At 42.4% G+C, this 25,310-nt stretch overlaps 1 protein-coding gene across 4 annotated transcripts in view; it reads left to right on the top strand.

Moving 5' to 3' along the window:
• The window catches only part of PRICKLE1 (prickle planar cell polarity protein 1), a 100,985-nt gene that overhangs the window by 44,195 nt on the left and 31,480 nt on the right, over nt 1-25,310 (top strand). For 3 of the 4 annotated variants that reach the window (XM_053252691.1, XM_053252692.1, XM_053252693.1), the window contains one exon: nt 3,453-3,529. The exons of the other annotated variant lie outside the window; for it this stretch is intronic. The gene's annotated coding sequence lies outside the window, so the exon portion shown is untranslated. The remainder of the gene's footprint in view (nt 1-3,452; nt 3,530-25,310) is intronic. 4 annotated transcript variants of the gene reach the window in all.

Below are 25,310 nucleotides of genomic sequence, written 5' to 3'. Positions count from 1 at the left end.
ACTGAACATACACAACTTAGTCCAATACATCTATTGTGAAAAATATGCAATCTAAAATATATGCAAACAAGACAAAGCCATGAGAAATGCTATTGGAGAAACAATCATATAACATTGGGAAAATAATAATGTCCATGATGTGGACTCCACATTGTGGAGAACAGTAGAATGCATAAGTAGAGTTCACACAACGGTGACCCTGGTGACCACTATTTCGAAATATCTTTTTCAAGTTCAAGGATCCAATGGGGGAGTTGTGGAAAGGTTAGAAATCACCTGCTTGCCCATTTATTTTGTGGATGGGTTGGTTGGTAGGTAGCAGCCAAGAGAACAATGGGATGTTTTGAGTATCCCCATTGTTCCCTATGGCTGGAACAAGCTGCACTTACAGAGTGCACACAGGTTTTTGCACTGCAATTTGCAGTGAATTTTGCAACTCTGCCTTGAAAAACACTGCAGAAGCTTGCAGTAAAGGAGAATTGTCCCTCCCAACACACATTTCAAACACAGTCCAAAAATGGCCAAAAAAGAATCACTGACCCAGAATCTTCTGCCAGCCACAGTGTCTGTGCTGCAGTAACATCATTGGCATTAGTTGCTCTCACACTATTGTGATTCCTTACTTTCTAGCATTGCAACAGCTGCCACGGCAGCATTCTTAGCAGCAAGCATAGCCATAAGCTCAACTAGAACAACTTCAGCAGGCACACTTTGACTGAGTACACCTTGCAGTGCTGATTGCAGAGCAGTGAGTGAAGCATGTTCATGGAGCTCAGTCATGGAGCTCATCACAGCAATCACCAAGAAATATATGAGAGAGAGAGAGAGCATTACCACTGTCCATTTCTTGCCACAATACTATCAGTCATGGAGCTCATCACAGCAATCACCAAGAAATATATGGGGGAGAGAGAGAGAGAGAGAGAGAGAGAGAGAGAGAGAGAGAGAGAGCGCATTACCACTGTCCATTTCTTGCCACAATACTATCTTGCAAACAATCCAAACCACAACTCAAAGCAGGCAGGCACCTAAATTCTGCCTTTGTCAATCTGAAATCCAGCAAAACCAGATAGATATAGCAGCAATAGCACAGCATATTATACTCAGTGCTGAGAAAACCACAAAAACAAACCTCCCTTGATTCATTCCTGCTCTCCTGAGGTATCCTCTTCAAGAGATACACAGTGTAAGGGTTCTCTCTGCTTTCCAGTCTCTTTTGAATACATTTTGAAACTCCCTCCTTTTGTGGTCCCTCTCCCCCATCCAATGGCACAGCTGCCCATGACAACACTTGATTCTATGATAACAAGCCAACCAAGGAGATCCCAAGCCAGTGCCAGAAAACCAGCAATGGAAAAACAGCCCCCACCCCAAATGGTGCTCAAAACTTCACAACATTTCTAATCAAAACGGGGTTGTTTTGTTCTGAGCTTGAAACAGGCCCTTTATTTAGAGTGCATTTTGTTTCAAGCTCGAAACACTCGCTACAGCCCATTTCAAAGTCAAAACGTTTTGCACATCCCTACCCACCAATAATAAATTAAAGAGAGCTAAGGACTTCCATGGAAGGAAAGTTTTAACTCTGCTTGAAGAAAATCTCTATAGTGTTGAATGTTTGCAATAAGATCCTAGTGCAGAAGAGGAGAAGGCATTGAGGCTAAGGGAGCTTGGCCCGCTTCCCAGTGATTGTGGGAACCACTGGACTCACAGGTGAGCCTGGTGCTCCCAAGGTGGCTAGCTTGCCTAATTCCCCCTCCCTTTAAATGAGGTTAACAGAGCGAGCGCTCTGTTGACATCATTTTTTGGCTTGTGTGTCGCCGCGATGCTCTGCGACACACAAGTAGACCCCCGACCAGGAGGCTACAGCCAGTCTCCCTGGCTCTGGGGGGTCTCCCGGATGCCCTGTGCATTTGCAGGGGCCGTGCAGGGCCAAACCTCCAGGGGTTTGGAGGCTAAGCCTGCTCTCCCCACAGACCTGACAGAAGTTCTTCTCATGGATTGTGAGAAGAGCTTCATTGTGTAGTGTATCAGTGGGTACACTTAAAATGAGTTGGTTGGGAAACTTTCATCAAAACTATTTGCACAAAATAGTTGCTTGGGAAACTTTCATCAAGGAGAACTGGGTGCTGTACCAAAAAACCTACATGAAGGAATAAGAAAAATTCCAGGAGAACTTTGCAGTTTGGAAGAGCTTTGACTCCTTTTGTAAGGGTGCAAGGTAATAGCGGGGGGAAGAGGAAAATGAATGGGAGAGAAAGTAAAAGCAGTCATGAGCAAAGAGAGAGAAAATGACATGGTCCCAGGCAGTCAGACCTGCAGTATTGGTTGTTGGGAGGGAGGAAGAAGCAAGCCCAGATGCCTGGAGAACTATTTCAGACAAGAGCAGGAGCTACTAGCAGCTCCAGAACTACTAATCCCCACCCTGGTGTAGTGCATAGGCAACAATTGCAAAAAGCAAGTGTGTCCTTTTACTGTTGAAGTGTTTCCTATGAGATACCATCTGAAACACCATCAAATTACATCACTTGGCTCTTGCTCTTGCAATTATCTTCATTCTTCCGTTTACCTTTTCATGTTCTGTTCTTGACAGGAATTTTTTTAACAGTTGAGTTCAGATAGGAATAGTGTTTCTAACTCTATTTAGTACAGGAATGCTACAGTAAAATCTTCCATACAAATGTGGTAAAGAACTACCACAGGGTCCAGAGAGGATTATTCAAAGAGGAAGAGTAATGAGGGTGGTTTTTCTTCTTCCAACTCTTCAAAAGCTGTGGAAATCTTTCATTTATGCAACATAGTTGTTGTTCTGCTGTAGCTACTATACTGGAATCTTCCTAAGTCTGTAATGGCTGCTTGAAAGAGTACTGCTTTTCTTCCTAGGGTTGATGAACCTAACCTTTAACCCACATATTTCCTTCCACTAGTTCTTTCAGAATATCAGCACTACAGATGGTTGCCTTTGATCTGTTATTGGGGGAAACCTCTTTGGGGACTTTGTTGAAAAGTGGTATTCGTCATTTTCGTATTCGTCATAAAAATGGCTTACATGTCAATGAAGAAAATCTAATTGTGTTTATAGCTTTGTATACCATTGTTACCTCCTTTTGTCTTCTGAGTGTTTTTTTTAGTATTTTCACAGTGAAAAGGCAAGGTAACAAATAACAAAAAATCAGTGTTTTTTCCCCTCGCATTAAAATAATTTTGTTTTATAGAGGAATACATGAGAGAAGGGTGTGTCTTGGAAATGTGAAATACAGATGGAAATTATTCCCTGTGACTTCATCTGCCCCTGCCCAAGGGTATTTCCAAACTCAAGTATAAGGGGAAACTAGCTTGATCTGCTTAATTCAGTTTTAATGGTGCCTTCATTTCTGGCATCTGAAGTCATAACAGTATGGCTGTAGGCAGAGTTGAGAATGCCATCTTTCTCTTTCTGTTTGTTCTTCATTCAGATCTTGGCTCTGCCTGCTATCAGCCAGTTTGTCCAGATCCTTTTCGTAAGCAAAAAGAAAAAGGTGTTGTTCTGAAGGTAATGCATACTCTTGTATACTCCTGTCTCTTCAAACCTATTAACTGTTATATTGTTACTTAAATAACTTTGGAACAATTGTGATACCTTGAAACCTCTCTCTCAATATATATTTCTCTAAGGTGTACCTGTTGCTAATCCCATGCTAATCCCATGTGTGGCAAAAGGTAGGTATAAATAGACAGGTTTCTAAATGAGGAAAATAAGAAATGGGGTCTCTCAGGGATCTGTACTAGGACCGGTGCTTTTTAATTTATTCATAAATGATCTAGAAGTTGGGGTAAGCTGCAAGGTGGCCAGATTTGCTGACGACACCAAACTCTTTAGGGTAGTGAGATCCAAAACAGATTGTGAGGAGCTCCAAAAGGATCTCTCCAAACTGGGGGAGTGAGTGACAAAATGGCAAATGCAGTTCAGTGTTGGCAAGTGTAAAGTGTAAAGTGATGCATATTGCAGCAAAAAAACCCAACGTCACATATACGCAGATGGAATTTGAGCTTTCAGTGACTGGCCAGGAGAGGGATCTTGGGGTCATGGTGGACAACATATTGAAAGTGTTGACTCAGTGTTCAGCAGCTGTGAAAAAGGCCAATTCCATGTTAGGAATCATTATGAAGGGAATAGAATATAATATTGCTAATATTATAATGCTCTCATACAAAACTATGGTGCAGCCACACTTGGAGTACTTCATACAGTTCTGGTCACCATACCTTTAGGAAATTCTTGAACTGGAAAAGGTGCGGAAGAGGGCAAGCAAGATCAGCAGGTGCCTAGAGCACTTTCCTTATGAGGCAAGGCTACAACACCTGGGGCTCTTTACATTAGAAAAAAGATGATTGAGTAGAGACATGAGAGAGGTGTATAAAATTATGCATTGAGTAGAGAAAATTGACAGATTTTTCTCCCTCACAACACTAGAACCAGGGGTCATCCCATGAAACTGAAGGTTGGGAAATTTAGGACCAAGAGGAAGTACTTTTTCACATAGTGCATAATAAATCTATGGAATTGTTTGCCATGGGATGTGGTGATGGCCACCTGCTTGGATGGCTTTAAAAGAGGCTTAGACAAATTCATGGAGACAAGTCTATCAGTGGCTACTGGTCTGGTGGCTGTGGGCTACTTCCAGCCTCAGAGGAACTATGCCTTTCAATACCAGTTGCAAGGGAGCAAGGGAGCAACAGCAAGAAAGAGGGCATCCCCTCACCTCTTGTTGGTGGGCTTCCCAGAGGCATCTGGTGGGCCACTGTGTGAAACAAGATGCTGGGCTAGATAGGCCTTTGGCCTCTTTCAGCAGGACCATTCTTTTCTTATGTAACCTTTCAGCTCAGAGAGAGCAAATCTTACTTTGATATAGGTTTTTGTATACCTCTAGATTACCATGTCATAAAATCTCTTCAAACATGACTTTGTTTTCTCTATATATATCTTTCACCTATGTAAAACTCAGCCATCATTGATCTATATATCAAAATAAGACATTGGAATACAGCAACTGGCATATGTGAAGTGGGTAGGGCAGCTTTTTCTAAATTACTGAGGTGGCAAAGCCAGTTGCACTAAATCTTTCAAACCAAAAGTAGGATGGGACTAAAACTTTTACTTACTGAAAGGACTTTCTCTTTTTGTGTATTTGATTTTAGTTACTATACAGTTTAAATTGTTGACAGCAGTAAGGCTTGCAGTTGTGGGAGCATAATTAAATTTGAATCACTGCTTTTCTGTATTGAAAGGCTCATGGATGTGTCCTTTGCCAAAACAGAATGATATTAAAGTAGGTGTCTGTTTTCTCAATCTTAAATTGTCATCTTAATATTTTTTCCATACTCCTTGATTCCTGGAAGTTCTTTCATTTACTGTGAACTCAAGTCAAGAAAATGTTCCCTAAACTTTAATTCCACCCTCTTTGAAGACATTCTTTCTGTGAAGTCAATGTTATCTTGAATGTTACAAAAAAATAAAGTCAATAGTCTATGAATAACATTTCTTGGTATTTGCCCAATGACCTTAAGCTTCCCATTCCTGTAGTTGAGCTTCTTTTGCATAACCACAGATCTAAGACTTTATATCTCTTTGCAAATAAAGTCTGCTGAAACCAGTGGGTGAATTTATCCAGGAAAAATACTACAAAGAGCTATTGCTCTGTAATTTGCTGTGTAGTTACTTGTTGTTGTGAAACTGCCCCATTTAATGAAAATCATGCTCAAATAAGGGAACTCAACAATTGAGTCTTTCCTTTGCCAAGCAGGGTGCTTCCCACAACCTTCATCATCATGCAAACTTGTCTACTACTTCTAAGTTAAGGGGTACAGAATTGGGGTTGAACTTGCTTCCAAGTAAACAAACCCATATATAAACAAACATTTGGACACTATGCGAAGTTCCAGCTCCCTTGAGAAGTCTATAATGCTGGGAAATTTTGAAGGAAAGAGAAGAGCACAACCAGCAGCAAGGTAGATGGACTCAATTATGACAGCAATGAATACACCACCGAGACACCTAAAAGGCCAAGTTGAAAACACATCATCTTGGAGAGAATCTATCCATGTGGTTGCTAAGAATCAACACCAACTTGAGGGCACTTAATCAATCAATCAATCAATGTGTACAAACAGCTCCTTACGGAAAGTTTCTGTTTTGCATGTTTGTCTAGTTTGCTCCTCTTGGCTTTCTGTGTGTTTGCTCTTAGTCAAAAACATGGTATTGGGCTTCTGTGCAGCATGACCCTCAGCAAGCTTATTTCTGTTAAACCTCTGCTGAATTCCTATGTTCACGATATTACACTTCACAAGTCTCAATGGCTCTTCCAGGCTCCCTCCCTTATCCTTTCAGTTTGCTTGAGCTATTTCTGAAAACAGCAAGTTGACATTTATTCTTTCAGTGGCTTCTTTTTTAATATTGAGCCCTTTCTCACTGCTTGTGAGAAAGGGCTCAATATGAAAAAGAATATGGGTTTGCAGGGAGGAAGCCCTAAAGAGCTTACCTTCCCACAGATGATCATTCTGCCATTAATATTGCCAAGAGTTACCCAAAGGAATGAGCAGATTGAACATCTGGAAAAAATTTAAGTCCCCAAAATCATCCAAAGGCACTCTAAATCGCTAGAAGTGGGCAAGGGTCAGCAACAGTATTCCTTTTAACAGGGATTCCCAGATGTTGTTGACTACAACTCCCAGTATCCCCAGCGGCAATGGCTTTTGCATGGGGATTATGGGAGTTGTAGTCAACATCATCTGGGAATCCCTGTTAGAGGAAACACTCGTCAGCAAGAGGAATGATCGGATTTAACATCTGAACCTCCCCCCCCCCCCAATCTCTTTAAAAAAAACCCTCAAAATCGCTAAGAAAACCTCATCAACCATAGATACTCCGGTCACGGATGGCAAGACTGGACACTATTTCCCATTCATGGATACTCAAAACTGTGGTTGGTAAAACCACTGTTGGTGAGGGATGACTGGACCAGAATTGCAGGGGAACGGAAAGCCCCAGAGGTTGTGTTTCCTGTCTCCATGTTTTTCAGCCATGTCCAAAATAACCTTTTCCATTTTGCTTTACAGAAAAAATAGTAAACTGTCCCTAAGCCAGGGTGGACTGGAGGGAGACTCTTCTGTGCAACAACTGAGATGCCTGTGGGAAATTGTTCAGATTTTGCTGTGTTTTTTGGGGGTAGTGCATATGAAAACCTGTATAATGTTCTCTGTCCACAGAGGCATTCTATTATTTTGTGTTGTTATAATGTCTTGTGTTTCCTTTCTGGTTTTTTTGTGTTTCTGTTGGGGGTGGGATTGCGGGGGGTTGGGGAGTAATGAAAAAATCCAGAGATGTAGTTCTTTTCTGAAGAAAACTTGCATGGTGTTAGTAGAATGGAAGAATGTTCCAACCAATTTCAAAATGGTGTGCACAAGCATGTGCCTGCCTTTGTGCATATGAATTCAGCCAAAGGATAGGGTTGAAAGCACCAGTTCTCTGTATATCACTATGGAACAATCTTAATGTTTCTAAAAGTTCATAGCATATGAAATCATCATCTTTGATTTAACCTGTATGTAATTTCAGCTGCTAGAAGTATCTCTGGAGAGTCTGCTCTCTTAAAACAAAATTAAATCTTTAAGTGCTGGAAACATGCATCCTGTAAGAAGCTTTTTTTCAGGTAATGCTAGAAGAAAGAAATGTATTCCTAACTTTTAAACGAACCTACAGTTTCTAGAAGAGTTAACAGTGGATTCAAAAATATAACTAAAGAAATATAGACCTGTTTTAGCAGAAGAGAGACTTCCTCAAACTCAGTGGGTCCCAATGACCTGCCAAAAAAGCACCCCTTTCATCTGCTATCTCAAGGAGAAGTGTGTGGGTTAAATCTCAGGGAAGGACTTCTATAACCAGGGGGGCACTGTCATATAATGCCCAGTCCCAGGTACCTTTCCAAAGTAACCAACCTAAGTTACTCTTCTATAACTTAGATGTTCCATCTGTTAACTTCCTCCAGGTAGAGTAAGAAGCGACAAGGAGGGAGGAAGTTTCCGGGATGAAGTTGATGGGCTTGAGAACCAGTTTGCAGTAGCACTTATCTGACAAACTGAGTTGTGAAGGCAAGCTTAAGCACAACTGACAAATGGACTGTGAACCCTCTTTTAACATTGTGTCTCCAGCCTTGGTCTTAATTAAGAATTGCAGAATAGATTCTCTTGCCAAGATATTTTGAGGCCTATAGAAAGGAATCTCTTGCAGTGCTCCATGAGGCTTTTAATTGCATTTCTAAATGACTCTACCCATCACAGCCATACACCTATGGTATCCCTTTGGGTTTTTTTTAAAAAAAGGTTTGCTGCAATTCTCCAAAATGAGAGACTTTTTTTGGGGAAAAGAAGTACTTTGTAGTTTGAAAAAACTCATTAATGCAGCATTTGTATTCGGACCTGTGGATGAGCAGTAAATGTGCTATAACCCTGTCTTTATGAAGTCTTTCCCAAAAAGTAGTCAAGACAGAAATGGCAGATTAACCAATATCTCTTCTAAGGAAACTAACAGTACACAAAAGGTTCTGTATGGAAGCAGTCAAACCACCGTTTGCACAAGAGAAAATACTACTCAATTTTTCCTGGGGCAATTTACCATCTAGAGTTCCATGGAAAGTTCAGTCATCAGAAAAACTAGTAAATCTTAAGGAAAACATTGTGCCTCTTTTATATCTAATCAAATTTGCATTTCTTTAATGACTTCTTACCATGCTGTTAGGTTTTTAAACAGAAAAAAGCACAAGAATGGACAAAGGAATTATTAAGCAGGTTTTTTTTTTAGCCAAGGTGTCATATGAGCTCAAACTAGCTATAAGGCATGCAAAATGCTTTGGATATATTGATAATACAAAGCTTTCTTGTAACAAAGAATCTCTTGAGTGTGCTAGCTATTTTATTATTTGCTTTCAAGAAATGGTAGAGTACAGTATTCCCTAATATGCCTTTCATTTGTGCATAGAATTTTCTCTTCATATGAAAACCAATATTCTCACCCTGATTTGAAACATGTTTGTTTTAGTGAAAAACTCTCAAATTTTGGTAACATTTACTTCAAATAATTGTACTTTGATTAGGAGTTGGCAGATATTGTTGAGGCATGGAAGTATTTTGCTTAATGGGCACCAAAAGGTCTGGTTAATTTGGGGAGATACAGAATGCAATCTTAAACTGCAAAGAAGTCTTTGAGGGTCCCACAGCTGGAGAAGGGACAGGAGTTTGGCAATTGTCCCTCCTGCTGCACATGCAAAATATTGTTCAGTGACAGTGAGTTCACCCAACATTAGTTTGGATGTCGACCATTGGTATCTTTTTTTAATATCTTGAGTCCAACCTCTTTCACTCTCCTCCCCTCTCCCACCTCCCAGTTTACATATAGGTGTTTTAGTGGGGATTCAAACCAGCAACCTCTTGCTCCCTAGGCAAGTTACTTCCCCATTGCACCAGTAAGTGCAGGGAAGATTATACTTATGTTGAATTTTTTCAAGTCCTTTTGAAATGTAGGATACAGATGGGAAGTGCATTCAAAATAACTGTACCTCTGATTGTATAGGTGTTGAACAGAACATGTGAACTGGATTTAAGTCCTATTCATGTGTCATCTTTTATGCTGAGATGAAACTCTGCTCTTTGAGAACAAACAGAAAAGCTGTTCGCGTAAACCATCTCATACCTTATGCCCTCAACCTGGATACTGGCAACATGAAATTTAAACCAGAATTGCCTTAACCTGGGGCCGTATCCAGCTCTATATGAAAGTAAATGCAAATGGCAGCTTTTATAGAAATGGTAGAATTTTCAACATAACCTGTGTTTAGCCCTAATTCAACTGTAATTAAGTCAATGGAGCAAGGCAGCAGACTGTATGATGGAGAAAGAGACACTTCTCCTTGCCTTCAAAAATATAGTTAGTTAGTCAAAGTGCAGGCTGTCATGACTCTTACCAGAGCCAGAGGAGGAGAGAGACAGAAGCTGTCATGACTCCTACCAGAGCTGGGGGGGGGGGGAGTTCACTGGGGTTGAATCCTCGTTTGTAAGAGATTCACAGAAGGCTTCCACCATACACTTTATTTTCATGTAGGAAAACTCACTCTCTGTATAAGGTTTTTTGGGGTGGTAAAGGCAAAACCTTCCCCAAAAGGGCTGAGCAATCCTAGGCCTTCAAAGGCATGTGACTAAGGCCCACCCAAAATGAAGAGCAGTACACTTCAGCAACAAGGATTTATTGTCAGATTAAAACAAAAAGGTGTGCAATAAGAACAAATGTCTTTTCATAAAACAGATTGTAAGAGGGTTTTTTTAAATTAATTTGGCAACACAGGTTCTAATGCATCTTCCCTGATCCTAACTTATGATTCACAGGCTGCAGCCTTCCCATGTCCCCAGCAGCTCAGCCCACTAGGGATGTGCAAAATGGCTCGAGGTTCAGCCAATTTGCCATTGAACTGTTCCAGCTTAAAGGCTTGCTTCAAGCTGAACTCCTTGGCCAGTCAGCTTGGGGCTGGTTTGGGGATTCTGAACTTTCTTTTTTTAATTGTTACTAACCACCACGAGTCCAGTGGCCTTGTGGGTGTGTGTACTGGGACAGCCATGGGGGGGAGCTCCTTCTCCTCTGCTGGCCTCCCCCCAGTCCTGCAAGGGCTTTTTTGGCCCATTTTGGGGCTGTTCCAGTTCTTTTCCCACTGGCAGCAGCCTACAAAATGACCTTTAAAAAAATTAGAACCCCTGAACCGACTCAAATTTGAGCCGGGGTGGGGTGGGGTTGGTGCCACAAAACCAAACATGCCAGGTTCAGTTTGAGTCCGGGTCAGACTCGAACTGAATTGGGCGAACTGGTTTTGTACACACCCCTACAGCCCACGGCTTTCTCAGGGCCCTCCTGGGACAGACTGAATAACAACGCTTCTACTGAATCCCCACCCAGTCCTCTGGATTGATCCCTTTGATTTGAACTTCCCAGGCTTTTTCCCTTTTTAGGAAATGCCCACCCTCCCAGCAGCTGCTCTAAGTGAGGCCTAGTCCTCCCTCCGCTCCAATCCTTACTATCACTACACAGGCTATATTGGAATCCTTGATCCTTAACATACTGGGCAGAATCTAGACTAGTTAGTCATGACTAAGAACCCTTTGAAATCAGTGATACAGACCAGTCATGACTGACTTAATTCACTGAAGTGGTATATAAATATACTAAATAAATAAAATCAAAAATAAATGGGCAAATCCTAATAGCTGGTGTTGGACCTTCTTGAGTTAGTAATTGAGGAAGAATTAATAGGAACATTGCAAATGATTTGTAAATATTAGCTAAGTGTGAACTATCTGATGTAACTTAACTAATGGATATTGGTATTAGGATTACATAAAAATATAGAGAAGCAACTGAGAGTTATCTTGGTTGCTTCCTGTCTGCTTTGGATGTTTGGCACAAGATGTATGTTTCTTATGCTACTATGAAGCTGCAGGTATGATAGGTACATACTTCCCATCTTTGTGTGCTTTGCTATACTTAAAGCTTGCAGGTGGGTCAATATTGACAACCATCAGGAGAATAGATGTTCCTTATTTCAGAGAACCAACCAAGAGCTAATCTGAACAAAAACTGCTTATTTGTCTCTGATCAACCATCCTCCCTTCCCTTCTCATCTGCCTAAAAGTTCTGAATGTTAGTTTTAGCCAAGAGTATAGAGATAGTCCTAGTTCAAAGAGCATAGTGAGTATGGAATGTTTGAGGTTCCTTCCTTTTTAAGGAGGAGCTTTGCACTAAGTATAAAATCCTTCTGTAGGATTGCAGATAATTTATGTAGAGTGGCATACCTCTGAAAAGAAGAGTTTTAAGTATATTCAGTGTGTTATGCCTCTGCAATTATAGTTTCTAAACCTAATGTTAGTATTAAATTGAAGGGTGTGTAGGCATACATTACCAAGAACATTGTTGATAAATTTGGACAGAAAACCCAAAGATGGCTGATAAGAAGTCAAAACAGCACTTTAAGATTAATGAATGCTATTGAATCTAGTTTTTTCTATCATGCTTCCTTCCTCATGCCATTTTGCATTTTTCCCTGTAGAAGTAATTACAGAGCTTGCTTATCATTAAACAGATGGTTTCCATTAATTCTGAATGAAAGTAAATGGTTGCAATTAACCATTTACTTGAACCTAGAAAGCTGTCATTCTTACTACATCACTACAGAAGAGGAATCAGCTTTGAAAACTGTTACCCAGCCTAACTTAGATAAAATATGAAGTTTACTCAACGGTTTTGTATATCAGCTAAGACAGTTGCTGGAATGAAATATGTGAGACAGTATTGCAGTGATATCAAGATAGTCCAGTGGTAGACAAGCTTGTGTGTAACATTCTTATCCCAAGGCTTCTGTTGATAGATAACGACCAGAAGCACCCCTGGGACTCTGGGGCCAACGTCTGGGGCCTCCAAAATCTCTTTAGTCTGTCCCAAGTGGTGTGATTGCGGTGCCATGCTGCAGGCACACACTGCTCCAGGCAGCCGAGTAAGACTGTGACCTGCGCCAGGTGCTTTAGAGACAGAGGAGGGAGTTGGGAAAGTGTTAAGTTGCGTGTTGAAATGTTTCTGCTAATGCATATTTGCTTAAATATGCCTGTTTCATATTCTTACATTTGTGAGTGCAGTTGCTGTTTGTGCCCCCCAAACCCACATGTTAAAAAATACTATGTGTGTCACGGTCTGTGGAGGAGGAGGATGCTTAACTTGCCCGGGGGGGAACCCAACAGACACCCGCCCCACCAGAGGCGTAACTGGGGAAAACGGCGCCCAGGGCAAGCTCTGCCTCTGAAATTGCGCCCCCCCCCACATCCTAACCCTTTACCTGCTCCCTGGCCAGCGGGTGGCCCAACAGAGTCGTCGTGTACCCCCTGGGATGGCTTGTGGGGAGTGAGCGCGCAGCGTGGAGGTGGCGGGCGGCGGCGGATCGCCGAGTACAGAGTGACGCCGAGGCCTGCCATCTGGCCCGGCGTCGCTTCCCAACTGCGAGGCAGTGGCAGGCTGTGGTGGATCGCCAAGTACAGAGCGACGCTGAGGCCTGCCGTCTGGCCCAGCGTCGCTTCCCAACTGCGAGGGGCACCTGTGCAGTTGGGAAGCGATGCCGGGCCAGATGGCAGGCCTCGGCGTCGCTCTGTACTCGGTGATCCGTCACCGCCGCGCTGCGCGCTCACTCCCCACAAGCCATCCCAGGGGGCACACGATGAGCCGGCGCAGGTAGCGGTGGCACTGCGAGCTGGCGGGCGTGCGGCTGTAAAAAAATAAATATTTTTTTTTTCAGGGATCGGGGAGGTCATGGCACTTTTTGGCGCCCCCCATGTGACCCACCAAAGTGGCGCCCAGGGCACGTGCCCTGCCTGCCCCCCCTATAGTTACGTGTCTGCGCCCCCCCCACACACACACGCAAGATAAAGGGATGCACTAGGAGAGTCTAAGGAGGTCCACATAGGACATTTTAACCAGTGTGCTCTTGGCACATCCTTCATAATCATGTTTGTGGAAGGCTGTATAACCTGACCAGCCCAAAGTGTATATTATATAACTAAATCTATCTATTCAATTTCTATACCGCCCTTCCAAAAATGGTTCAGGGCAGTTTACACAGAGAAATAATAAATAAATAAGATGAACTAAATGTAGTTCAGTTGTGTTGAACCATTTTACCCAGACTGGTGCAATGGAGGACTATGTCTCTCCCTTTCATTTGGGAATACAGTATAAGGCAAGCGGTTATCACCACTGACTTAGCTATACAGTATAACAATATATATAATAGATTGGACTGACTGATTGGAAATATATATAATATAATATCTAACCAGCTAGTTCTCTTTTGAGGTAGAGGGGTGTGTGTGTGTGTGTCTATAAAATTGCTGTTTTAAAACCTTTGCCATTTGAACCATTTTTCTACTAGATTGCATAAAAGTGTGCAAGAACAGGTTTAATTGGGCAATTAAGGCTTCAGTAAATGTTTCCTGTGGAACGCTTTAATTACAAATAAAATCTTAAATATTTAATGCTGAAGGAACAGGTTTGTTAAGTTTTTACTACCATTTATTCCAGTGCAACTTGGTAAATGTGTTCCATCTGGAATCCCAAGAGTAGAATTTTTTAATTTATTCTTTGTGTGTGTCTTTAGAAGAATGATTTTCCTCAGGGTACTATACATAGTAGCTTCATTCTTCTGACTTCCAGTCAAGATATGAAGGAGAATAATCAGGTTGGCTAGCTCCTGGGCATATGGCTGGATAACAGTGTAAAAATAATTTAAAATGTATTTTTTCTTCTTGGGTGCTTGTGGTGTTTCATACATGTTTTACCAATAAAGACTATAACCCTAATAATAACAACCAGAAGGTTGTTATTGAACTGGTGGATCTTAATTCTAAGTAAGCATGATTAGGATTTGGGCAGGCAGAGGTAGTTTAATCTTAGGGGGAAAACTATGTACTTGACCAGAACATGCTATTTTGCCATTGGGACTCCTGAGTCATATGCTTTTAGCAAAACATTGATGTTGAACATCTAGAGTTGTAATGTTCATATTTTTAACATAAAAATTAGCTAAATTAAAATTATACCTTTTGTGAAGTAGTCCTGCTTAAATAGGAACATAGGAAGCTGCCATATGCTGAGTCAGACTATTGGTCTATCTAGCTCAGTATTGTCTTCACAGACTGACAGCGGCTTCTCCAAGGTTGCAGGCAGGAATCTCTCAAGCTGTTAGAGTGGCCTGATTTGGAAAAACAGACTTGGGAAGAACTAACCTCGGGTTTGAATGATAGAACCTCCTTTTTGAGGTCCCAGAAAGAAACCTTCAAGGAAACAGGACGGAACGGGTGCCCTCATACTAGGAAATTGGAACGTTCCCCTTCTCGTAATCAGGTTAGTAGACCTGTATGTCATTTATGCAATGCTGCTGCATAGGAATAGGGAGGGAAGACGCGACCAAGAGGTTCACGCAGATGAGACAGTAAATCTCTTCTGGAAAAGTTTGTATGGTTATGTGCAAAAAGACAAGAGTATCTCTTCTAAACAGCAATGGGACAAATTGTGGAAATGGACATTGTACATAACCCCCCCCCCCAATTACCTGATGTGCCTTGAAATCCCCCACCCCCGAGTTACAGTACTACCTGCATATACTTCATAACCTTGTGAGTTTCCAAATCCTTGTGTGTAAATCTCTGTAGATATATCATGTACAAACAACCACTTTGTATATAATTGTGCTTTGGCAATGTACTGTATGCTTTGGTAGTTTGTTGGTTCAATAAAAAAATCTTGTCCTATCTTGGAGAAGCCATGGAGGGAACTTGAAACCTTCTGCTCTTCCCAGAGCAGCTGCATCCCCTGAGGGGAATATCTTACAGTCCTCACACTTCTAGTCTCCCATTCATATGCAACCAGGACAGACCCTGCTTAGCTATGGGGACAAGTCATGCTTGCTACCACAAGACCAGCTCTGCTTATGCTCTTAAAGTTTTTGTTAGTGTTCCAATGAGGCTATAGAGTCCTTCCTACACTGCAAGTGGATATTTATAGATGTATGCCATTCAAAACAAAGTATGATATGACCCATCATCCTTACATACTGATTTTACCAATAAAAAACTTGTATATGCCAGAGGAGTGCCAGTGTCAGATTCATTGGGCTCTTTGCCAAGCACCTTCAGAGACCCTTCATGGCGGAACAGCTATGCTGGTGACTGCAGGGTGGTTGTTTTTTAACCATAATGCAGTGCCCTACTGCTGCATCACAGAATGCAAAGAGAAATGTCACACATGGGAATAGTGACGTATTTGCCCAAGAGAAAGATATAGATATATGCTAAAAACTGGTCACTAAACAGTTTTGCCTTAACTATTATTTTCTATGTAAATCGCTTTGGAAACTGTTGAAAAGCTGTATATAAATAGTAGTACACCTGTACATGTGCATTTAAAGACTTCTTGGAGATGCTTCAGCTTTGAGACTCAAACTCCTGCTTACATCATCTTACATAATTTTTAATTGTAAACTGCCCTGAGCCAGCTCGGAAGGGTGGTATAAAAATCAAATAAATAAATACATGTTGATGTAATGTAAAGGAGTATCTGCTTCCCAGTCTTCTCTATTTTTAGTTGGGGGAAAAAAAAAATCCTAAGACCTGCTTGGATATACTAAGAGTGGAAACTGAGAACTAATTGTTCTTTCTACAAAGGGAGAATCTGAATTCTGGCAGTCAACGTTCTATTGTTCTATTGGATAATGTGAATTATGGTAGTAAAAAGTTTAAATTGAGGTGGTTTTGCTGAATTGGGTGCTTAGAAGAGGGATGATATTTTATATATAATGCTATTTGTTCATTAGTGATTGAGCTAAAGTTGGGAAATGGTGTTTAGGAAGAGAGTGGCATTCTTCCAGGCTGTGTTTGCTTGAGAGCTCAAAACAGGAGCCTCCTGTTCAAATAAAGCAAGTAAACAGGCAGTGAAATAGCCAGGCTCTGGCACTTTTTTTTTTAATAGCCCCTTTGCATCTCTGTTAAGTATCCTTCTCTGGAGAGATCAAGAGGAGAAGTTTACTGCAGCAGTTACAATAGGGTCATTATTCAATTGTTGTGGGGAGGGCATCAGTGATACCTGGTATTGATTTATAAAGCAGAAGCAAATTCCCTTTAGAAAACCCGAAAGCAGTTCACCTACATGCCTTCCAGTTTGAATGGAATCATTTATGTGCAGAGATATTCTATATCTAAAAACTTGCATGACAGCGGGAAGAGGTGGTTGAGTTGCAGAGAGCTCATCCACAGAGAGGGCGAGATGACAAGCTGGATTACTGTTGGTTGGTGGGCATTCTTAACTTTGCATCATTAAGAGTTTCTGTGTGCAAGGTCTGGCATGGATATAATAGAATTATATGCACAAAATGGGGGTTATTGACTGCCAGAGTTACATCACCAAAGATGTTAATCCTTTCCACTATCAAATCAACTACTTTGCATTTCACTGCCAATGATGCATTGCCTTACTCTTGGCTGGATCTGTAGATCAGTCCTTTGTGTTCAGTTTGACATAACTTTGTGACATTCATTTGCTACATTCTTCCATATATAGACCTGGAGGGCCTCATCTCAGCTCCAACCTCTGCACCTAAAAAAAAGTCTCTTGGAATTTGGCATGGAATCTCTGGTCATAGTATCTGCATAAACTAGATCTTTGAAGTGCTTGTTTGATTGTGCCATTGTCTTACCAGTTAGAGGCAACACTTCTCTTTCCAATTGTGAAGCCCTGCAAAACAGGCTGATAAATACTGGTATCCTGGTGTGAAATTGACCCTTTGAACTGAGAAGAATCCCTTCAGATAAGCAAGCAATGATGCGATAAAAATGCCTAACTTTATTGTTGTAGCATTTAAAGTTCAGGCTCCTTGCGAAACAAATAAGTGTCTTTCTCTCACCTCTGTTTAGATGTAGATGACAGAGTACACATTTTGCAGAATCAGCCAGTTCCTTGGGAGCAAGGCAAAGAGAACAAGTTAGCCCTTAGCCCTGTGCTATTGGCTAACTTGGTCCAGATCCTATCTTAAGTCATGGTAAATGCGTACAAGTATAAGTGGGGTGGGATAGACTAGCCTTGCTGGAGAAGGTCCTGTGTGACCCAGATGTGTCTTCTGTGTGGCTCAGGAGATGTGTGGTGTTCTAAGAAGAATTAAGTGTCAGGGAGGGGATCTTGTACTTTTTTCTGCCACTTTTAAAGTTCTTCTATTTAAAGGCTTAGATAATTGCCATTTAATGGCACAGTGGGGAAGTAACTTGCCTAGGGAGCAAGAGGTTGCTGGTTCAAATCTCTGCTGGTATGTTTCCCAGACTATGGGAAACACCTATATGGGGCAGCAGCAAGATAGGAAGATTCTGAAATGCATCATCTCATACTGCAGGGAAGATGGCAATGGTAAACCCCTCCTACCAAAGAAAACCACAGGACGCTGTGGGCGCCAGGAGTTGACACCGACTTGACAGCACAAGTGCAGAAAAGTGGTTAGCCTGGAAAGAAAGTTTAATCTTTTTTAACACCACCAAAGTGTGCATGGATATGGTGGCGAGAGTGTAAATATGTCTTTCATCAATTGTTTCATAGATGGAATCCTGTTTAACTGCTATGAAGACTAACAACTCCAATTTGGGGACACCTGCCATTTGTGTATGCTTCTCAAATGCATTTTGATTGCTGGGTTTGCTGCAACAGATGGGCAAATTTATATCTGGTTGCAGCTAAAAACTTAAAATTGTGCAATAATTTCTTGGGCCACTTTGGCAAAAAACACTACACTTCAATTGGAGTGCCATTTCCCACTGTACTAACCTCTACATAGTGCAGTGCGTTTCTCAGTACTGGGAGGGTCCTTTAAAAGAGACATAGCCCTCTCATGAACTCTGTGGGGAATGCAGTGCTTTGAAAGCAGTATACTTCCCAGCACTGTGCATGCCTTCCACAATGCTGCAGGGGCAGAAATGGACCCCTTTTCCCTTAAAGGAGCGCCACTGGCTCTTGACAAAGCACCACTGGGGGCAGCATCAATAAGAATGTTGGGAATGGTCACCTCTGTGTGTTTCCAGGGATCGGGGGATTGTGCAGAGTGTTCAGCTTTGACCGAAGCCTAGCATAAGCTCAGTAAACAATTAGTCAGTCGGGGAGCTGCACTTGCCGATGGGAGACATTCTTGTGGGGAAATGTTTGGAAATTGTTGAATGCCATTTGGGCTTTGAAATGAGTCCCTTAGTTTTTTGGTTTTCCCACCACTCCACTGAGCTAGTGTAGCATAAGCAGGAAGAAGCCAGAAACAGAAAACTGGCAGGGAACCCAGCACCCAGAGGTTGGAATCCCTTAGGGCGAGGGGTCGGTGAGCAGAGCACCTGCTTTTCATGCAGAAGTCCTAGGTTCAGTCCTTGGTATCATCAGGTGGGGCTGGACCCTAAACCTTGTTCGAGTCCCTAGACAGTTGCTGCTATCAATGGAAAGAGTCAGTGTGGACCAGTAATCTGACTCCCATAAGGCAGCTTTATACATGTTCACCCCATTTAATAATAATAAACTTTGTTAGCTGCCCTATAACACATTGTTCTCTGGGTGGCTTACAATGCAATATTAAAATATGAGATAAAAATACACAATCATAACAGACAAAAAAACGGGAGGGGGAGAAAATACAAACTACAATACAAAACAATGTAAAAGGCATTTTAAAAAAATAATCAGTTAAAATCAGATCAAAATTCAAAAGGCCTGAGTGAGCAAAAAGGTCTTTTACCTTGCATCTAAAAGAACAAAGTAATGAAGCCAGGTGAACTTCATTGGGAGGCTATTCCTTAATGGGGTGCAGCCACCAAAAAGGCCCTCTCCCTAGTAGCCACCTGTCTCATCATTTAACAGGATTTGGTTATTTCACACATCGGAATTTAAAGAGAGATCTGTAGAGAGAGGCTTATATAGAAAGAGATTATATAGGCAGTGATTTGGCAGCCCATATGAAAATCTCTTTATAGAGCCTGGGAACAGCAGAAGTTTTATAATACTGGAGTGTGTACACAAGGGAACCAATTAGGAGGAGTAGGATTTGGGGCCCCAGAGTCGAAAGAGATTAGATGTGACTACAGTTATCCCTCGCCAACTGCAGTTTTCCCAACTGCGGTTTTGAGTATCGGCAACTGGAGAATTGTGACTGGTCTCGCCAACCGCAACCCGAGTATCCATGGGTTGGCAAGATTTTCTAGTAATTGGGGGGGGGGTTTCCCACAATTTGGGGGGTTTAAGAGGTTCAATCTGCTCATTTCTCTTGCTGACCCTGCCAGCTCCTTGCAATTTAAGTGAATTGAGTGGGTTTGGGCTGTTCAAAAGTGACTTTGAGCAATTTTGGGAGGGTTCAAAATTTTCCAGAGGTATAATTTATTCACATCTCTTGCTCATTCATGGTGATTTTAAGAGATTCCAGGTGATTTTTGGCAATTGTTTTGTATTTTTTTCTTTGATATTTTGGTCTTTTCGTGACTGTAGTCCCCCTAACCGCCTGGTTCCCATTGATTTAAATTGCTTGCCAACCGCAAATTTGCCAATGGGAAGGTTTTTCCAGTACAGAACCCTTGTGGTTGGCAAGGGATGACTGTACAGAGGGCTACCTTTCCAGGAATTTTACCTATCAGATCTTTGGCTGAAGACTTCTAGTTAACATAAATTGTTTTGATTCTCTGTAGGGATGTGCATGAATAACTTCAGCGCCGGTGGGGGTAGTTCTTCAAGGGCGGGGGTGGTTGTACTCACCCCTCCATCTGCATTTCCCCTGCCGGCACTCTGTTATCTTTAAGCCCCTCAGGGCAGCAGCGTTCCTCCCTTCTGCCCCATTTCCCCCATTGGCTGGAAGTAGCGTGCGCCCACCTGCCGTGCATGTGCATGACGGGCACACACGTGCTCGCTACTTCAGGTCGATGGGGGAAACAGGCGGCAGGAAGGAATGCTGCCACCCTGAGGGGCTTAAAGATAACAGAGCACCGGTGGGGGAAATGTGGTGGGAGGGGTGAGTACACCCTCCCCCACCCTTAAAGAACTACCCCAGCCGGCGCCGAAACGCCGACCTCCCCCAGCTCCGAAACGTTTCGGAGGCCTTTATAATGGCCTCCGAAACATTTTGGGCATATGCCTATTTCTTTGTTAAGACTGAAGGCTCAGGATTGAGTTCCCCCCTGTGTAGTTTGAATCTCAGTCTGAAGCAATAGAAGTAATTTCCTTTAGAACCTTCCAGGTTGCCCACCCAACTTTTAAGCTCAGAGGATGAGATGAATCCTAAGCAGTGCATGCCAATTTATCCAGAAGTGTCCTGCATTTTAGATGGCTGTCACTATTTATGACAGAACTCCTTTTTCTCTTAACACATTCCAGTGTAGCCTTGGGAAATGTTCCCTGAGCTAATAATAAGAATCGTGTTTAAACTGACTCGAAAGGGCGTTGGTTTGATAGAAGTATAATTGGGAGGACTTAAGAAATATATGAAATTTCAAATTAGGGAATGAGTGCCTTTTGAATGACTAGCTTTGAGGAAATTGAATAACACGCTGCTTTTAAGAAAAAAATTGGAAACAGCTCAAAATAAGAGTAATGTGTTAATTTAATTATACTGAACTATAAGTAAGTAATATGGAAAGAAACATGGTCTATGCCTAAGAGCAGTTTTGTGGAATTAAACTACTGTATCAGCATTCATTTAACTTTTTGGAATAAACACCATGGTTTTTGAAAGTAACAAAGTACTGCTATGCATTGAAAAGAGTATATGTCCCCCTCATGTAAAAGACGTAAATGTGGGAGAAGTTAGGACATGCTTGTTGAATCAAGAGAGCAATCCATTAAGTATTACATTTAATCCCCATTCAGCCATGAGACTTGCTGGGTGACTCTGGGCCAGTCACTTCTCTCTCAGCCTAACCTACTTCACAGGGTTGTTGTGAAAGAGAAACTTAAGTATGTAGTACACCGCTCTGGGCTCCTTGGAGGAAGAGTGGGATATAAAATGTAAATAATAATATAATAATAATAATTTTTTTCTGATTTTGAAAAGGCTGTGGATAGTAGGTAAATAATTTGCAATAAAACTGGCATATCTAAATACTTATTTGGGAGTCGCATTGGTTTCAGTGGAGCTTTCTAAGAAAATATGCTTAGAATCCTGACAGTCATTCTATAATACTAAAAACTGCGATTATCTGCTTTCTTGATATTATTTTGGATATATTTAAAGCGATGATTAATGTTTTTATAGATTGAATAATAGCATCACTGCAACCTACATGTTAGTGGGTTGAACGTTTCCTAGTAGGAGGTAGCAGAAATAGTTATCTAAGAATAGGTCTTCTGACCTCAAGTAATATTGAATACTAGCAGACCCAGCGCATAGCATGTGCGCCGCTAGTTTGTCTCTGCCCAACCACCACTTTCTCTCCTCACCGCTTCCCCCTTCCTTTCCACTGCAGTCCATTCCCCAGTCTGTTCCATTCTCCTTCCACAGTCCATTTCCCGCCACTTTCCCCTCCCCTTCCACCCCAGTCCGTTCCCCACAGTTTCCCCCTCCCCTTCTGCCCCAGTCCGTTCCCCGTCATTCCGGAGGTCCCCGTCCTCCTCCCCTCCACTGGCAGCTTTTCCTCCCTGCCCCCCAGCAGTGTTTTCTCTCCCCGCCAGGCTCCCTCCCTCCCTCCCCACCACTTTCACCCTCCCGCCTCCTCTGCCAGGACCTGCCGCCGGGCTCCCTCGTGGGACCACTGCCGCCTCCCACCACCTCGTCCCAGCCAGCTGGCGGGGCTTTGCCCACCGCTGCCTCCTCCTCTGGCCACCCGGTCGCCTCTCCTCGCCACCATTAGCATCCGGTCTGCTACGCATCCCCACACATGCAGCTAGACTAATCCGGCTAAGTGTATTAATTATATAGACTGATCTGGCTAAGTGTATTACTTATATAGATAGATAGCCACTAGTACAGAGGGGAGACTAACTTAGCAGAATTTCAAACCGGCTATAATTTTTGTTTATCAGCAAATACAAGTAGTGAGCTGCAACTTCCTCATTTCTCTCTGCTGCTCAGAGTTCAGGAAAAACCTAGATATTGCTGAAAGGTGAGGGATGAATGGGAATGATGCAGATGGATGGCGACAGTGGAAATGGTACAGAGGGGGATGGAAAGGGCCTTCTTCATATTGCTGTAGCAGCTGCTATAGAGACTCATCTGGAGCTTTTGCATGATGTGGAGCTCCTATAAACTCATTACATAAACCCTTTGAATGTTTGAAAATAGCAGCACTAAAAAATTTATATTCATTTTGTAGCCAGCTCTTAAAGAAATAGGTTCTACAAGTAATGGTCCTTCACATCCCAGCTTTAGAAGTGATCTTGAGGAAGCCAGTTTGCTGACTCATGGAATAGAGAAGGTGTAACACTAGGGTTGCCAACAGTACAAGATTGGCTGGGATGCCCCATAATTTGGGGGGAAAGTGCTTGTCCCATCTGGAATGCTCTTTCCCGCATATTTAGGCGGTGGTCAGCAGCCAGCACGAGCTCCACTCCCCCATGACTCTTTCCTTGCTCACTTGCAGGCAGCTGATGTTGAGCCGTACACTGGACAACCAGCTGTTCGGTGGGTGGGTGGGGCTTGCACGGAAGCCTACATGTGACTCCTACAGCAGTGCCAGCCAGTGGTTTCTCAGTTGTGTACATACAGCATCACTAACTAATCACTGAGAAAAATTAAGGTGTGGTCTGGGCTGGTGGGGATAGGAATGTTGTTGGTTAATGTAAAGGAAGGGGGAGAGGACTTTAAAAATTGTGTCTGTTTTTAAAGGAAGGTGGAAGTTCTAGTGTGGTGTGAAGTCTGCCACCATTGCCACACACCCCCCTTCATTGCCGCCACAAGGACTTGCTGGGCTGGTGTTCCCCCAGAGTCCCCACTGGAGTAGGGGGAATGGTGCAGGCCAGGCTAGCGGTGGCAGTGGCAACAGCACCATCAGCCTGGTCAGGGAATGCACTGTCTCTGGCATCCTGGACGGGGAATGCTCTTTGTTGCACTTGGTTTGTATGAATGGCCCCACCCCCGAGACACCGCCCTCCCTAACCTTTGTCCCTTATTCAGGCAACAGAATGTTGGCAACCCTATAGGAACACTGTGGCTGACTGTGTCTTACAATCACCACGGACTAGTATAACTGTCAGTAATCATAACGGTTATAAGTGATGGTATGTGTGTTTGTACTACCAAAGGAAACCACAGGGCTCTGTGGGCGCCAGCAGTCTAAAGAGGATTTGGGGGGCCTCAGGGAGTGTGGAGGCCCTGAACTTCAGCCCCAAAGTCCCAGGGTAAGAGTGCCACTGTGTGTTTATACAAAATGTAATTGAAGAAACAAGCCTGGACTGAAATCAATAGTAAGGTTTATAAGGAAGTATCTTAAAGAGGACCTGGATCAGGATGTTACGGAGGCGTAATGTTCCGTCCCAGGGCTGTTGTGGACTCCTAAGCAAGCCCACTCTGAATGAGTGGTTGCACAAGCAGTGCTACCACAGTTTCCCCCCATTCATCACAATTGGTTGTGCAACTGCTCATTCAGAGCAGCATTGGGGCTAGATAGGAGTCTGTGACAGCCCTGAGACGGAGCGTCAACATATTCATTGCACTGTGCCTCATGTAAGCCAGCCAGCTTATTCTCTGTAATTGTTTTGCCCTCATAATATTTATTACCTAGTGTTTCTTTCTCTCTCTCTCTCTCTCTCTCTCTCTCTCTCTCTCTCTCTCTCTCTCTGTGCCCATAATTATGTACTTTGCAGCAGTAGCGTGTTCTATGTTCTATAGTGTTCACCTAGAAAAGATAGTAAAATAGTTGCCTTGACAGTTGATTACCACAATCTGTTAAGGCAACAATTTTACTATCTTTTCTAGGTGAACACTATAGAACATAGAACACGCTAATGCTGCAAAGTACAATTAAAGCCTTTTAGTTTCCACTGAAAGCAAAGGAGTAATGTTGGCCACAAGTACAGCTGCTACACTACCTAAGCAACCAGTCAGCCTTTAGGAAATATTCTATGATATATGCCTGCTGTATATGGAGTATGCATTACAGCCATTCATAAAGGTCTGCAGAGGTGTAAGCAGTTGATTGTAGGAAGAGTTGTGCTAATCTCCAGACTAGTCTAGCCTGGAGGTATTTCTGAAATAAATGTTTCCAATGGCAGCTTCCTACCTGGACCAAACAGTAGTTCTGAGACCACAGCAGGGGAGGAGGGTTAAAAACCTCATACAATTGTTAGGTATCAAATTTTGTATGTAATTAAGCATTGTACAGTACCATAAGCAGTAATTTAATTAATTATGAAAAAAGTGTACTGCTTTGCTAAATATCGCTAAAATAATTTGCTATGTACTTTTAAAACCTCCCTTTTATGACAAATGTCATCTCCACTTGTTGGGCTTAATGCTACTCTTTGGATAATATTTAAGGCAAACATTTATTCTTTTTTGCTAAGGGATATGGGAAATTGATGGAGCTGGATTTAACAAAATGGTTTTTGCTTAGCTGTCAATTAGTGTTTTGTGGACAGCTAATCTTCCTTCACATTGAAACAAGGCTGGCACTTGATGGGAGGACTTGTGTGACTCATGCCCTTTCCCTTGCAGAATAGATTTGCCCTTGGCAGTAACAATGCCTTTGAGACATGATTGACTCCTTTT

Source organism: Hemicordylus capensis, chromosome 5 (genome assembly GCF_027244095.1).
Source record: "Hemicordylus capensis ecotype Gifberg chromosome 5, rHemCap1.1.pri, whole genome shotgun sequence".
NCBI lineage: Eukaryota > Metazoa > Chordata > Lepidosauria > Squamata > Cordylidae > Hemicordylus > Hemicordylus capensis.
The sequence above is the reverse complement of the archived record's forward strand: the minus strand, read 5'-3'. Positions and strand labels throughout refer to the sequence as shown.